General features: G+C 44.2%; 1 protein-coding gene across 1 annotated transcript in view; it reads left to right on the forward strand.

Moving 5' to 3' along the window:
- Window positions 1–999: 999 nt before the first annotated feature.
- Window positions 1,000–17,710, forward strand: part of LOC118393638 (xylosyl- and glucuronyltransferase LARGE2s) — an 86,376-nt gene continuing 69,665 nt past the window's right edge. The window contains 2 exon segments of the mRNA XM_052461936.1: window positions 1,000–1,168; window positions 2,758–2,824. The gene's annotated coding sequence lies outside the window, so the exon portion shown is untranslated.

Raw genomic sequence — 17,710 nt, forward strand, 5'->3', positions numbered from 1 at the left:
CACACACACACACACACACACACACACACACACACACACACGCACACACACACACACACACACACACACACACACACACACACACACACACACACACACACGCACACACGCACACACACACACACACACTGAGACACTGACCTTTGTGAAAGGCCTTGAATTACAGGAGTGAAGGGGAAAATGAGTGGAAAGTTCCGATGGTCGTGTGTGTGTGTGTGTTGTTGGAATCAAAGTAGGAGTCTTGTCCCTGAGTGCTTTGTTGTGTTCTGGTGAAGCTGCTGTCGTTATGTAGCGTAGTTATGACTGAGTTTCATGTCAGTGGAAGCCTTAGCACAAAGAGGAGAATGAACGTCCTCATCCAACCCTCTCTCCCTGATGCTGGAAGCCCATGCAGGCTGTTATGCACACATACATATAGTAAACACACACACACTCTCTCCCACACTTCACCTCCATTGATTCTGCTCATATTTGCTCACAGATTCGTCTGCCCATCACATCCATCCATTACATCCAATGCCTTTACTAGGCCCTCTCTCCTCCTATCCCAGAATAATCCACTAGTCCTGCTCTGATGGGCATACACAGGCACATACAGCCCAGCCCACAGTGCCCACATCATCAAGACGCCAACTTTGATGTTTGTTCAAGCATGTCACATCAAAAAAGGTTCCCCTGCTGGGATTACTGGAGTAAGAAGATTAAGGTAATTGGGGGTTGCAGAGGTGGAACAAAAGGTTTCCCGTTCTAAGGTTTCCTGTCAAAGAGACGGATGAAGTATTCTACGGGGGAGAACAGTACAGTATGTCTCTGAGAACACTGAAGTGCTGCACAGTGGGTTTGAAGACATACACACAAAGTCAGTGCTCTGGGTCATTGGTGGGTTAGGGTTTTGATGTTGTTGTCGTACATTTATGTTCGGGGTTATGTGAATCAGCTGTTTATTCACAAACTGGGATTGGTGTTTGGGATTCTTTTTTCTCTTTTCCTCGGGGAGCTTGTTTGGACACGTACAGTACCATTCAAAGGTTTGGACACGTACAGTACCAGTCAAAGGTTTGGACACGTACAGTACCAGTCAAAGGTTTGGACACGTACAGTACCAGTCAAAGGTTTGGACACGTACAGTACCAGTCAAAGGTTTGGACACGTACAGTACCAGTCAAAGGTTTGGACACGTACAGTACCAGTCAAAGGTTTGGACACGTACAGTACCAGTCAAAGGTTTGGACACGTATAGTACCAGTCAAAGGTTTGGACACGTACAGTACCAGTCAAAGGTTTGGACACGTATAGTACCAGTCAAAGGTTTGGACACACCAACTCATTCCAGGGTTTTTCTTTATGTTACTATTTTCTACATTGTAGAATAACAGTGAAGACATCACAATTATGAAATAACACATATGGAATTATGTAGTAACCAAAAAAGTGTTAAACAAATCAAAATATATTTTATAATATAATATAATATATATATAATAATAATATATGCCATTTAGCAGACGTTTTATCCAAAGCGACTTACAGTCATGTGTGCATACATTCTACGTATGGGTGGTCCCGGGGATCGAACCCACTACCCTGGCGTTACAAGCGCCATGCTCTACCAACTGAGCTACAGAAGGACCACTATTTGAGATTCTTCAAAGTAGCCACCCTTTGCCCTGATGACAGGTGGGGGGGGGTATACAGATGAAAGCTCTATTTGGTAAAAGACCAAGTCCATATTATGGCAAGAACAGCTCAAATAAGCAAAGGGAAATGAAAGTTCATCATTATTATATTAAGACACGAAAGTCAATCCAGAAAATGTCAATAACTTAGAACGTGTCTTCAATTGCAGTCAAAAACCATCAAGCACTATAATGAAACTGGCGCTCATGACGACCACCACAGGAAAAGAAGACCCAGAATTACCTCTGCGGCAGAGGATAAGTTCATTAAAGTTACCAGCCTCAGGAATTGCAGCCCAACTAAATGCTTCAGAGTTCAAGTAACAGACCCATCTCAACATCAACTGTTCAAAGAATACTGCGTTAATCAGGCCTTCATGGTCGAATTGCTGCAAAGAAACCACTACTAAAGGACACCAATAATAAGAAGAGACTTGCTTGGGGCAAGAAACACGAGCAATGGACATTAGACTGGTAGATAACTGTCCTTTGGTCTGATGAGTCCAAGTGTGAGATTTTTGGTTCCAACCGCCGTGTCTTTGTAAGACGCAGAGTAGATGAACTGATCATCTCCGCATATGTGGTTCCCACCGTGAAGCATGGAGGAGGGGGTGTGATGGTGTGGGGGTGCTTTGTTGATGACACTGTCAGTGATCTATTTAGAATTCAAGGCACACTTAACCAGCATGGCTACCACAGCATTCTGCGGTGATACGCCATCCTATCTGGTTTGCGCTTAGTTGGACTATCAAAAGCATTCCAGGTGAAGCTGATTGAGAGGATGTCAAGAGTGTGCAAAGCTGTCATCAAGGCAAAGAGTGATTACTTTGAAAAATCTCAAATATATTTCGATTTTTGTTTTGTTTTTTTTGGTTACTACATGATTCTATATATGTTATTTCATAGTTTCTGATGTCTTCACTATTATTCTACAATGTAGAACATTGAAAAAAATAAAGAAAAACCCTTGAATGAGTAGGCGTGTCCAAAAATGTGACTGGTACTGATGCGTTGTTATGTGCTCTGTGTTTGTGAGTGAGTAAATACGAGATCCTGATTCATGCGTGTATTTTTTTTACAGGCTGGAGCTGAAGCTACGTTGGGTGTGTAAGGGGTCTACTGAGTAGCACAGAGGCAGAAGCATAAAGGTAAGCCTGGGATGCTAATACATCACTCTGCTTTTCAACAGGTCTAAAGAACATACACAGCTTACTACACATAGGTAGTGAGTGTGTGATTGGGCACATGGTCATATTTGGTTCAGAGAGATAGGGAGAAGGAGGAGGAGGGGAGAGACACTCCTGAAAACCACTGTGTGCTACCGTTTAGTTTTTTGAGTGACCGGCTGCCACCGTTTTTGATTCCCTCAGGTGTGTGTGTGTGTGTGTGTGTGTGTGTGTGTGGGGGCCGGGTGTGGGCTCACGTGTGTGCCTTCCATGTGTGTTTGCTCCTGTGTGTTCAGTCAAGTATGAAATTACTCTTTTAGTTACAATCTATTTGAACCTTATTGACCGTTCCATTGAACTAGTCTGAAATCAATCATTCTAAAAATCATTACCCTAAACATGTTCGGTTAAGCTGATTGATGGTTTATTTTAATGCTTGCCGTTTCATTCCACACTTACTGTATGATCAATCTCATTATTGAGCTCCGTATATTTTGTTCTCCTTGCTAGCACCCTCTAATAAAAAGCTTAGGTGTGTGTGTGTGTGTGTGTGTGTGTGTGTGTGTGTGTGTGTGTGTGTGTGTTGTGTGTACACATCAGTGAACGCTACAGTAATCTCATTCCCAGACACTTCGCCCAAATGTGCAGAAGGTCTATTGGAGCACAGCATCAAACTTTGCATTCGTTAGGATACAACCTAACGTAGCAGGCATAAAAGAAATGCCTGAAACTAGATCCCCCACATTCTGGTCTTGACGAGAACCCCGGGGGCGGTTCTCCTCTGCACTGTTCAACCAATCCACTAAATGTGGAAGAGGAGTTAAGACGGAGAGTCGCCTTGTTGACGCCCGAAAGTGGAAGTCACGATTGAGGCGCTCTCTTCCATTTCCCCTGAAAACCGGAACGTCAAGGTTGTTGACGACCCCGCTAAGGCAAGGATACAAGGCGCGTTACTCAATGGCTTAATCTGCCAACCAATCACCTCCCACAACACCTGCCTCCCCACGTGTCTAGGGCACCTCTTACGTTCAGCAGCAGCAGCTGAGCTGTCTCGATACTGAAATGACTTGGCGCAGAACAGGCAGTTGCTGCTTCATTAAAACGTGTTAATTGTGATAATGATGTTACTACTGTAGCTAGCTAGTCAGTCATTGCTTCGTCCCACAACGAGCCATTGTTTACAGACAGATGGCTCATTGTTGAAACTTCCCTAGCCTGGTGTCCTTGATCAACCAAATCTAAACTATTCGGTAACACCAAAATAACATTTCCAGTCAACAGAGGCATGTCCAATATCTCTAGGAACAATAATTGTGCTTGAATTTGTGTTTCGCTATCTAATAAACATGACAAAAACACGTTTTTATGCACAATCTCCCGTTTTCTGAGTAAGCTACCGCGTCATCTTCAACAGGTGGAAAATGGGAGACCATGGATGTAAAACGTGTTTTAAACGCTTATTTGCATAGTGAAGGACACATTCAATCTGACAAATCGTAAGTATTTTTGTTATTGCTAGGTAACACGCAGAGATTTGACGGGAAGAAGTTGCCCAAGTTACGGATTTGCTCAAATTAAAATAAATTTTCCAATAAAACTCTGAATAAAATTCTTTGGTCCCTCCCACTAAGGCCAATTTAGAATGGTTGATGTCTCAGGCTTATATGTGCTGTGCGCAATAACCTGGAAACGAGGTTAATGCTACAGTACCTCTCTGTTATCATACAAACAGAAGCTCAGTCTGTTGCTATGATGCATCTCGCTCCATGCTTGGACGAGCACACTGGCTCCATTCAATTCAAACTATTACGAGTGCAGTTCAGATGCTAGGAGGCATCCACCTTGTTTTGCTCATACCTAATTCAGCCATTTCATCAGACGTGTGTTGAAGCTACTGTACCTTTCTGTTGTGATCCAAATAAGGTGCAGTTCACTATTAGAACATTAGGTTAGTGCTCCCAATGGTGGTGGTAAGAGTTGAAGGAAGGTTTGACAAATGTCTTTTTTTCCCTCTGAGGCCTTGACACCTTTTAGAGTCTCTTTCACTCAGCTAGATATTCACATCCTTGTTACCGCTACGCTTATAATAAGTGCACCAACACGTTATTCACATTCTGATTAGATATACTGTATGTTTGTAATATACGCACCAATAGATTTAATGACCCACTTAGCATCTGCCAACCTGTCAAAGCTTTTCCTAGCATTTGATGGTAATTGTGTCCATGTTAGTGTTTGTGCGTGCGTGGCTGTGTGCATATTATTATGCCTATAGGTGTGTATTTGTATACAGTATGTGTGTGTGTGTGTGCGTGTGTGCGTGTGCGTGTGCGTGTGCGTGTGTGTGTGTGTGTGTGTGTGTGTGTGTGTGTGTGTGTGTGTGTGTGTGTGTGCGTGTGTGTGTGAACATGCCCTCTGGTGTCTATTCTCTAGTGTGCCCGTTATCAGTTTTACATCTACATACCGTACAGATGTAGGCTCTTCATTTGAGCCTGTTTGCTACATCATGAATATAATCCTGCAGCAACAGGAAATGTGAATTATTATATAGGTTTGTAATTAATGGACATTTTTGTAGGGGTTGATAATTTTTGTAAGGGAGTTTTTAAGTGGAAAATTCAAACTTCAGAAGCCTTTCTAAACAACACGTTTTAAAGGAATGTTCTCCTGCAACAGGGTGGTCAAATGAAGATCCTACATGTGTAGCATTGGTGATGGTGTGGTTTGTTAGCTCATTTCATTCACACATACTAATCGTATACGGTAAAAGGGACAACAGAAGGTCATCATTTGCATCCTCTGGGCTTGAGTATCATCACAGCAGAGAGTATTTAAACCAGATGAAGCGCTATTCAGCTGTGGTATCTCGCTATTCATATGACGTGGGTTTGGAGTGTGTGTGTGTGATTGTGTGTGATTGTGTGTGATTGTGTGTGTGTGTGTGTGTGTGTGTGCGTGTGTGTGTGTGTGCGTGTGCGTGTGTGCGTGCGTGCGTGCGTGCGTGCGTGCGTGCGTGCGTGTGTGCGAGCATGAATGTGTGTACTTTTGTGTGTTGTGAAGGAAATGTCTTTTTTTTTTTTATCAAGATACGGTCTTGAAAATATGAATCGTGTCTTTAGTGTCATAAACAATCCTTGGTTCCTGCCTGTGCCTCGTAAAGATATAAGAGGGGACCGTCATGACCTCATCGTTAGGACCATGTGTCAGAACGACCAGAATAATGTTTTTTAAGTTAAGATAGGAGACGGTGCCAGACACATGCCGGAACCAACCCTTTGAACTATGCCTATGTGACGTGTCTGTAACCACTATACAAGGGAACTAATGGGACTGCCCATTAAGCAGGAATTCTGAAGGAGGAATTGCAGAAAGGAAAGGAATTGCAGAAACTCAGCAACCCATTAATTACACAAGTAAACATCAGACAGGCAAATAAACACATTAACATCAACTTGTCATGGTTCCACCTGTCACCAGAGGGGGGAACCATCCTAGAGACAATTATGACACTCAAGTGTGTTCTATTACTCATTGTGATTTCCCCTTTAAAAGAGGTGTGTTTTTTGTATCTCTTTGCAGAAGCTTGAATTGTTTACCGTGTGCGGTCGTTTCCTGAGTGAGTTTTCGAGACATATTGTTCTGTTTTTTATTTTTCATTGTACTGTGTGTGATCCTGCGTCTACTGTTTTCGTTGGTCCTTAACCACTGATTCCTCGTCTGGTCTCTCCTCTGCACCTGGGTCACACCTCACCACGTCACACAACTACGTTGAGTAATAGGCACTAGAACTGTCCTATTAAGACTGTGTCAGTGTGGTACTTGGGGGGAAAAAAGGATTTCCTATGACCCATATGACAAATAGCCCTGCCATCTTTAGTCACTTCTGCTACAGTAGACTCTCTCCGTCTCACAGTCTAGACCACAGTAAGCTTTGTGTCCACTTCATTTCACCCTGCTTTGCTGTGCAGAAATATTGACTGTTAGCTTTTTCTCCTTATTCCTCTTGCGAGGGGCTAATGAGGCATTTTACCTGCCTGATGTCAGTGGCTCTCAGTGGCTTTCTGCTAGGATCAGTTGAGCGTTTAAGAATTTGCGAGTTGTCTTTTCATTAGGAAGCTCAAAAACCAACCATCTGTATAGGAAACCAACCGAGGTCTTTGACAATGTGGTCTGCCTCACAAAAATATTTGTAGGGGTAACACTTCCCCCGGGATGAGACAGAGCAGGAGAAACACAACAGTAGTATGAGACAGTAATAGCTGTGCTGAGTTAGTTTAGCTTCTCTGTCTCTCTCGGGACGATTAGGCTATGTAGAAACTAATCTCTCTCTCCAATTCCCCGGAAAAATAAAGGAAAGAAAGAAAAAACGAAAGCCGTACAGTTCTCTTTAACCTGAGAGGAAGTTTTCTGGTCGGGGAGTTACCGTGGAAACGGAAAGGGAAGGTAACCAGAACCTCCTCCAGAGGGATTAGAGAGGGGATGGAGAGAGAGAGAAAGACACAGAGACAGAGAATGAATGAATGAATGAATGAATGAATGAATGAATGAACGAATGAACGAATGAATGAATGAAAGGTCAATAAAACTGATAGCAGCATGTCAGACTGTCTTTGAGCCCTCTTGGGAGATCCTTCCTCTCTGATACCCATCACGGAACACATTATATTAGCCATGTTTCACCCCTGGTGTGTATTGAAGAGGGAGATCGAGCATCGAGAATGCACCTCCTTGTCCAAACAGCTAGGCTGCCCACAACAGCTGAAACAGAATAGTACCTAGCCAATTGCTTTGCCCTAGTTTTATCGGGCCCGCAATCTGGAGGCCACGCAATGCAAGCCTGTGCACGTGGCCGAGACTGCCAAATATCAGCGCCACCAGCTTGGACCTACACCCGAGGCAGTCCAAGGATACCACGAGGGGCTGGTATTTAAGCAGCTTCTCGACAAAGGCCTGTTCCATGTTGCCGTCAAATGAGCAGCCCCCTTCCAAAATTAGCACCTCCCCCCACAACAACAATATCGTATTTGGCACACAGAAAAACATATAATCAACATCAAACCAGCTTTCCCTTACAAGATAATGTTTATGTATGTGTGCTGTTGGTGAAAATACATGATTACAGATTGCCTTTCAGGCCTCTTAGGAGATCCTTCCTCTCTGATACCCATCATGTAACGCATTACGTTCGTCATGTATCACCCTTGGGGTGTGTGTGTGTGTGTGTGTGTGTGTGTGTGTGTGTGTGTGTGTGTGTGTGTGTGTGTGTGTGTGTGTGTGTGTGTGTGTGTGTGTGTGTGTGTGTGTGTGTGTGTGTGTGTGTGTGTGTGTGTGTGTGTGTGTGTGTGCGTGCGTGTGTTTGTGTGTGATTGAACTGATGGTAATTTGTCCTATGCTGTTTATTCTGTAATTCTCTCTGTGATAAGCTGTAAACCTCACACACACACACATACCGCTCCCTTAATAGACACTGCCATCAAAAACAACACCCACTAAAGACTCTATGAATGCCTATAAACCAATCTCATAGCCAGTGAGTGGCAGTACTGCTGGCTGACTATAAAGGAAGGTACACATAGAGAGAGCGTGTGTGTGTGTGTGCGTGCGTGTTTGTGTGTGTGTGTGTGATGGGAGAGTGTTGAGGAGTTCAGCAGACACTGTGGAGGTAAGACAACAGATGTTTTTTATGAGGATGTTTCATTCTCTATTGGGCTCTCATCTGACCTAGCTTCACTATATATACAAAAGTATGTGGACACCGGTCAACTAGAGCTGACCCGGTCAACTGTAAGTGCTGTTATTGGAAAGTGGAAATGTCTAGGAGCATCATCTCAGACTCTAAGTGGTAGGCCACACAAGCTTACAGAATGGGACCACCGAGTGCTGAAGCACATAGCCCGTAGAAATTGTCTGTCCTCGGTTGCAACACTCACTACTGAGTTCCAAACTGCCTCTGCGCAATAACTGTTAGTCGGGAGCTTCATGAAATGGGTTTTCATGGCCGAGCAGCTGCACACAAGCCTAAGATCACCATGCGCAATGCCAAGCATTGGCTGGAGTGGTGTAAAGCTCGTCGCCTTTGGACTCTGGAGTAGTGGGAACGCATTCTCTGGAGTGATGAATCATGCTTCATATGGCAGCCCAACGGACAAATCTGGGTTTGGTGGATGCCAGGACAATGCTACCCTGCCCCAATGAATAGTGACAACTGCACATGTTGGTGCAGGAGGAATAATGGTCTGGGGCTGCTTTTCATGGTTCGGGCTAGGCCCCTTAGTTCCAGTGAAGGGAAATCTTCACGCTGCGGCATACAATGTCATTCCAGACGATACTGTGCTTCGAACTTTGTGGCAACAGTTTGGGGAAGGCTCTTTCCTGTTTCAACATGACAATTCCTCCATGCAAAAAGCGAGGTCCATACAGAAATGGTTTGTTGCGATCGGTGTGGAAGAACTTGACCGGCCTGCACAAAGTCCTGGCCTCAACCCCATCGAACACCTTTGGGATGAATTGGAACACCGACTGAGAGCCAGGCCTAATCGCCCAACATCATTGCCCAACCTCACTAATGCTGTTGTTGCTGAACAGAAGCAAGTCCCCCAGCAATGTTCCAACATCTAGTCAAAATAATTCCCAGAAGAGTGTAGGCTGCTATATCAGCAAAAGGGGGGACCAACTCCATATTAATGCCCATGTTTTTGGAATGAGATGTTCGATGAGCAGGTGTCCACATACTTTTGATCATGTAGTGCATCTTAAAGGACAGTTTGGTTACTTTATAGCCAGTTATTATGCTGCTAGAAAATATGCACTACTGTAAGATTTGATATTTTATCATTTTTATTAGTCATACTGCACAGTTTTTCGTTTTTGTCATTTTGAAGCTTCTGTATTGCCTTCTTCTATTGCATACTACGATTTCAAGGGTGCATTTCATCTCCCATGATGCAATGCCCCGCATAGTTAGCCTGCAGTTAGCTTACTTAGCTGGCTATCAAGCCCAGACTAAGCTTATTTTAAATATAGTGCTTATTATGTCATACATTTTGAGTGCATTTCACAACAGTCCAAACAAAATGTAGGCCTGTGAGAAGAACACAACATTTATTATGACATTTACAGGCAAATTATAGCGGAATCCTAGTCTCTCAACCTATATCTTTGTGGCTAACGTTAGCAAAGCTAGCTAGCAGAGTACTGTAGCTAAACCTGCTGCATCGGAAATAAAGACAAATACAGCAAATACAAGTAATTCAATACAAAATTTAGGCTCTTTGGAAAGTGCACAAAGGCTGCTGGAGCTTCATCTTTGCTGTATCCCATTCGTGGAAATGGAGATCGTTCTCAGGGCAGATCTGGCGGTTTTGACGAGCAGAAGTTACTTCGTAGTATGTTAGGAGAAGTGGATGAACGCACTAATTGTAAGTCGCTCTGGATAAGAGCATCTGCTAAATGTCTAAAGTGTTAAAAAAATCTGTGTGTGTGAAGTCAGTGCGTTGTAATCAACTTGCTCTGCAGTTTTGTTTGAAGGGTAATAGTACAAAGGAGATAGTTTTGTCAAGAACATTTCTCCACCCAATGATGACAGTTAGCCAATGTGTCATTTTTATTGAATCTGTGGAAGCATTTTTACCCCTGCTCATGTATTGGCTAGCTGTCTCTTGATCGTTGCTCTGCTCCAATCTTTTCACAAACTCTGCATTGTTTTGTGTGTGTGTGTGTGTGTGTGTGTGTGTGTGTGTGTGTGTGTGTGTGTGTGTGTGTGTGTGTGTGTACGTACCCTGCGTGTATGTTTACATGTCTACACATGTCTGTATAGAGTAGCTGGTGGATTTCTTTATTGTGGCATTTACTGGGATGACAGGGCCGCTAAGGTGAACCGTTATTAGAGTGTGAGTGGCATTCTCTTGTTCTGTAATAAAAAGTCTGCAACAATAACAGAGGATGGACCTGCTACAACTCCAATAGCAATTCCCTTCCTTGAGTTGGGGAGCAGCTCTCACTCTCTCTCTCTCTATCAGTATTCTTATCTGCTCCCACCCGTTCCTCAACACTCGACATCCCCCTTTAAACTCCGCTCCCTATCTCCAATCGATCACCTCCACATCCTTTCTCCATTTCCCACTACCATTATCCAATTCATCCTGTGCGTGAGATGGGACTTACTTGGGGTATAAAGATGCATCCCACTTCCCCTCTCAGTCCCTCTGCCCTTTTTATCCCCTGTCACTTTCCCTTTCTGCCCCCCTCCTCCCCTCTACCCACTCCTTCTTCATCAGTCTCCTTCCCTCTCCCTCTCTCTCCGTCTCTGTCCCTCTCTCCCTACTGTTTCCCCCTGTATGTCCAGTGTGGCCTTCGAACGTCTGTGTGGAGTTTTATTGGAGGTGGATTAAACGGGTGGAGCTGTAATGAGATGCCTCATTTACTGCATGAGTATGAATCTCCATCTGCCCGTGCTTTTCGGGGGACCAACGCACACATGCACATGCACTCGCGCACACACGAACACTCACGGAGCAGGTGTGCATAGGGGGCTCCTTGTGGAGTCATTCTAATCGAGTCAGCTGCCTATGTCTCTTTGTCTACACATGGAGTGAGAGAGGAACTGGAGAGGTAGAATAGAGGGAGTGCGAGAGAGAGGAGAGAGAGAATGAGCGGGGGATAAAAGTGAGAAGAAAGTTATTAATGTCAAACAGATAGTGTCAGAAGTTTACATACACCTTAGCCAAATACATTTAAACTAGTTTTTCCACAAATCCTGACATTTAATTCAAGTAACCATTCCCTGTCTAAGGTTAGTTAGGATCACCACTTTATTTTAAGAAAGTGAAATGTCAGAATAATAGTAGAGAGAATGATTTATTCCAGCTTTTATTTCTTTCATTACATTCCCAGTGGGTCAGACGTTTACATACACTCAGTTAGTATTTAGTAGCATTGCCTTTATTTTGTTTTGCAGCAACTTTGGAAGTATGCTTGGGGTCGTTGTCCATTTGGAAGACCCATTTAACATCCTGACTGATGTCTTGAGATGTTGTTTCTATATATCCACGTAATTTTCCATCCTCATGATGCCATCTATTTTGTGAAGTGCACCAGTCCCTCCTGCAGTAAAGCACCTCCACAACATAATGCTGCCACCCCCGTGCTTCACGGTTGGGATGATGTTCTTCGGCTTGCAAGCCTCCCCCTTTTTCCTCCAAACATAACGATGGTCATAATGGCCAAACAATTCTATTTTTGTTTCATCAGACCAGAGGACATTTCTCCAAAAAGTACAATCTTTGTCCCCATGTGCAATGGCAAACCATAGTCTGACTTTTTTATGGCAGTTGTGGAGCAGTGGCTTCTTTCTTGCTGAGCGGCCTTTCGGGTTATGTCGATATAGATACTTTTGTACCTGTTTCCTCCAGCATCTTCACAAGGACCTTTGCTGTTGTTCTGTGATTGATTTGCGCTTTTCACACCAAAGTACGTTCATCTGTAGGAGACAGAACGCATATCCTTCCTGAGCGGTATGATGGCTGCGTGGTCCCATGGTGTTTATACTTGCATACTATTGTTTGTACAGATGAACGTGGAACCTTCAGGCATTTGGAAATTGCTCCCAAGGATGAACCTTGGCTGATTTCGTTTGATTTTCCCATGATGTCAAGCAAAGAGGCACCGAGTTTCAAGGTAGGCCTTAAAATACATCCACAGGTACACCTCCAATTGACTCGAATGATGTCAATTGGCCTATCAGAAGTTTCTAAAGCCATGACATCATTTTCTGGCATTTTCCAATCTGTTTGAAGGCACAGTCAACTTACTGTATGTAAACTTCTGACCCACTGGAATTGTGATACAGTAATTCACTGTGTGAAATAATCTGTCTGTAAACAATTGTTGGAAAAATCACTTGTGTCATGCACAAAGTAGATGTCCTAACCGACTTGCCAAAACTATAGTTTGTGAACAAGTCATTTGTGGAGTTGTGACTCCAACCTAAGAGTATGTAAACTTCCGACTTCAACTGTGCTTAAACTGCATATACTGTATGCACTCATCGTTACATACTATTTAGCATGTACTGTTCAGTATGCAGTATGCAGTATGCTACGGCCGCAACGCAGTAACGGTTCCTGACAGGCTGAGTAGGTGGGGCGGGGCCGTGTGTGTGTGTGTGTGTTTATTTTTCCAAATTCAACAGACATGCATTTCATTTAACTAGTCTGATGATAGCTCATTTCCAATCATTTTTCTAAACTCTGAACTGTATAGGAATGGATGTATAAGCCTACTTAGGCTGGTTGGAGGCAGACTATTACTATTACATTTGACCTACACCGTAGCCCACAATGCCCAGAAACAGATCATTTGGTTCCATTTCTACATATTTATTAGTGAAACCCAAGTGCCGTGACATATATCAATGAAATTCACCAAAACATTTCAATTTTTCAAATCAAAAGGCTATTGCCCAGCAAAACGTGGAGAGTCAGGCGCATCAGCAAATTCCGAACCGCTGGACAGCAACATAATTAACTAAAGCACTGATCATCGGGAATGAGATCGGAATGACTGTTAAGACTTGATCCATGAATTAAATAGGTAGCCTAGCGTACAAAACTAAAACAATCCAAATCAAACTGACGTCAATATTAACATGACGTCAATAACGCAGCCACATAATATAATAATAATATAATAATAATATATGCCATTTAGCAGACGCTTTTATCCAAAGCGACTTACAGTCATGTGTGCATACATTCTACGTATGGGTGGTCCCGGGGATTGAACCCACTACCCTGGCGTTACAAGCGCCATGCTCTACCAACTGAGCTACAGAGTCCCCGGTGCCCGACACATTCAGAAATCAAATGATGGTTTAGTATTTAGTTGAAAGGGTCTGGTGAAGGCCAAGGTAACAAAAAACTGAAATCCACTTTAGGTAAAGAAAAAAAATGAATATTTTTTTTTTGAAAGACTTCTGTTTTCAGGAAAACAAAAACTACGTAGCCTATATTTGAACACCACCACATAAGCTTCGCTATTTGGCAACTTTACAATTGAAGTCACTTAGTTTTGTTGTAGGTCGTCCTTCTGTAGCTCAGTTGGTAGAGCATGGCGCTTGTAACGCCAGGGTAGTGGGTTCGATCCCGGGGACCACCCATACGTAGAATGTATGCACACATGACTGTAAGTCGCTTTGGATAAAAGTGTCTGCTAAATGGCATATATTATATATATTATTATTATTATATATTATTATATATTATATTATATTATATATTATTGTTTGGCTACTTGAAGAGAACTAGGGCCCATCACTGGCAGCCCACCTCTTCCAATGCATTGTGGAAAAGTGTGCATCAAATTCTACTAGACGAAGAGCCGATATGAGTATAACATCCTGGCATTTAAACCCACGTACTTTAAAACCTTCTATTTTCGCATGCTGAGAATGCTCCATGTGCAGTTGAGTTGTTTTCCGTTATTCGTTTATCTCCGTAGCGCATCCCCATATCTAATTGATCAGCTGTTGTCATAGCCAAAATGAGTACGACATCCGGGCATTTAAAATAATACTAGACTTTTGAAATGTCGCATACTATCTTACAGTACTAGATTTTTACCCCAAAGTCAGGTGACCCCCCCCACACTTTTCCATTCCCTCCACTTCACCCAGTGCCACTTTTGCTGATTGTGTTGCGATGTGATGATTAGCCCCCCGGTTGGCTTTAGTTGACACGTACTGCCTCTGACTGCTCTCCTCCTCCACTTCCCTTTGTCTCACTTTTCTCTCTATTAACAGCATCGCGTTTCCTTCACACTCCTGGGTGCCAGTATGTGATACATTATAAGATGTGTGTGTCTGGCGTGTGACGTGTGTGTCTGGCATGTGTGAGAAAGAGCTCTTTGATCTGGAGAGCTTGTCTTGAAGTGTCGAGAACACACACACACACACACACACCAGTGTTAAAGATGGCCATTAGATGAGCCACTCTGCCACCTGGAGACTCATCAAGTATTGACCATCTGTCTGGAACTGCGGCTCGAACGGAACACACACTTCTCGCTCATACACACACACACACACACACACACACACACACACACAAACATACACACACACACGCAAACACACACACCAGTCGAGTGTAGCGGAGGGCACCATGATAAGGGCAGCAGAGCAGCAGGGAGTCGGACCATGGAACACTGCTCATGGGCTTCTGGGAACCTCGTCTCAGAGAGAGGAAGACAGAGAAAGAAATGGAGAAATAGAGAGAAGTAGAAAGAGAGAGAAAAAGAGAAAGTGATACAGGGATGGGCATTTCTCCAGTCCTCCAGCTGTCCCGGAGGCATCACATCACTCTCCGGTGCCTCCCTCTTGACCCGTGTGGGCGATCAGTAGCCCTCTGGAACAGACTCACAGCATAATCATATCTCTTACCATGTTTATAGTAAGGAATAGGATAGATAAACAAAACAAACCCTAATTTTGTTTATTTGGTCATGGAATATATACACGGAGTATACCTAACATTAGGAGCACCTTCCTAATATTAAGTTGCACCCCCCCCTTCTTTCCCCCTTTTGGCCCTCAGAACAGCCTCAATTTCCTGGGGCATGGACTCTACAGGCAGACGCATACACACGCACATGATAACACACGCAGCATACACACACGTACACACAGATTTTGTGTTGTAGAAATGCGGCGGTAGTGTGTAGTGGCCTCAAGGCTCACACGTAATTTGTTATGAAATCTGTTGTGTAAATGTCATGTGGTTAGTTGTACATAACTGCCTTCATTTTGGGAACCCGTGTTCGAGACTGAATCAACGTCCTCGCTGTCCATTACTATACTCACACACACACGTAAAATGTATGCACGCACACAGATGCCTCCTGTGCACGTATACACACACACACACAGCAGTGGAGGCTGACACAAGAGTGTCAGTGTAGGTGTTGTAGGCGATTATACAGTACATTTAAACAGGTCTGAAAAGTGACTGGTATCAGGAATATATAAATACTTATGGTAATATACTGTTGGTAAAATATACCTGTAAACAGGAGTGATAGTGACCAGTAGCAGGATGAATAGATTGATAATAATGTTAATGGCAATCAATAAACAGCAGCATAGTGGCAGTAATACATCTAATCAATCATATTTTTAGCAGTAGCTTAGGTGTGTGTGTGTGTGTGGGGGGGGTATGCTAGTGTGTGGCGTCGGCAATGACTGAGTGAGGGTGTGTGTGTGTGTGTATGTGAGAACGTGTTTGCACATGTGAGGTAGTGAGTGAGTGGTGTGTGTGTGCCTGAGTGGGTGAACAGGGAGTACAGGAAGGGGCTAAAGGGCCCACATCCTCGGGTCCCGAGCTTGGTGACGGGCTTGAAGGGCACTATGGTGTTGAACGCTGAGTTGTAGACGATGAACAGCATCCTCATATGGATATTCAACCTCTTCAGGTGGAGGAGGGCAGTGTGGAGTGCAATTCACATTGTGTCGTCTGTGGATCTGTTGTGGAGGTATGCAAATTGGAGTGGGTCCAGGGTATCTGGGATGATGGAGTTGATGTGAGCCATAATCCGCCTTTCAAAGCACTTCATTATTACAGATGTGAGTGCTACAGGGCGGTGGTCATTGTGTCTGGTTGACTTAGAGTTTTTGGGAACAGGGAAAAAAATGGTAGTTACCTGGAAACGTGAGGATTACAGACTGGGACAAGGAGAGAATGTCAATGAAGACACCTGCCAGCTGGTCTGTGTGTGTGCGCGTCTGTGTGCGCGTCTGTGTGCGCGTCTGTGTGCGCGTGCATGTGCAAGTGTGAGTGTTGAAGCATACGTGTGCGTCTGTTTGAGTAAGTGGGTGTTTAGTGTGATAACTCCTAAGTGTTAACCTGTGCCAATGTCTCTGTCGCCACACTGTCTGAGGGAGAGGGAGGGGCTGGGACTGTGTGTATTTCAGTGTGTGTGGCTGGTCAGAGAGGTGACATACATCTCTCTCCTATTGGCTGATACCCGAGGGGGTGTGTTTCGGGGCTGGGCCAGTGCTTGTGGGGAGGGGCCGTGAGTTCAATCTTTCTCTTGCAGGGTGCTCAGTCAAGAGCGGAGTGTGTGAGTGCACACACAAAAGAGAGAGAACAGACGATAGAAAGAGAGAGCGGTTCTATTCTGGTGTATTTGTCTCCTCCAGACACCCAGGACTCCTCTGTCTCTCTCTACCCCGGCAGGGTGCTTGCTGATGGTGTAACACTAGATCGGCTCAGCCTCCCTCCTTTGGGAACTCTGGAGCTCCCTCTCTCACCTTCTGTGTTTGCTCTCCACCGACTGGCTGACTTTCTTTATTTGGAGAGTGCAAGAGTGTGTTTTACTCGGCAGGATTAGGCAGTCTGTATGCACTCTGGTACGGTGGAGGGCGTTTCGTTCGTGAGTGTGTTGTTCGCCCTCTCGCTCTGCGAGCCACACTCAAGTCTCTCATACACCCTTCGGCTCTAACGGAAACACGCACCTCCTATTCCCAAGGATTTGGGATATGTGTATAAAGGTTTAGCCTTCTCTGAATTGTGGATACAGTGAGGACTACACATTACAACTTCACTGAGCAGGTGAGAGAGACGTACCACAGCTTTCACTGGTTATCCACATGGACTGAGGTGGGTGCTTACGTGTGTCAGCTTGCAAATCTGTTAGTACCGTGTGTTGGGGAATCCATGGCGAGTTGCATACACTGTCCTGTTCGGAGGGAGCAGAGCTTGTGTGCATCTTTCTGCAGTAACCCCTAAACTGAACTGAATATGTTGACTAGTATTTTCTGCTTGGATGTTTGTCTGTGTGGTTTGTGGGCAGATTCCATGTTTTGGTGCGTTTGTG

The sequence above is a fragment of the Oncorhynchus keta genome, chromosome 14 (genome assembly GCF_023373465.1).
Source record: "Oncorhynchus keta strain PuntledgeMale-10-30-2019 chromosome 14, Oket_V2, whole genome shotgun sequence".
Taxonomy (NCBI): Eukaryota; Metazoa; Chordata; class Actinopteri; order Salmoniformes; family Salmonidae; genus Oncorhynchus; species Oncorhynchus keta.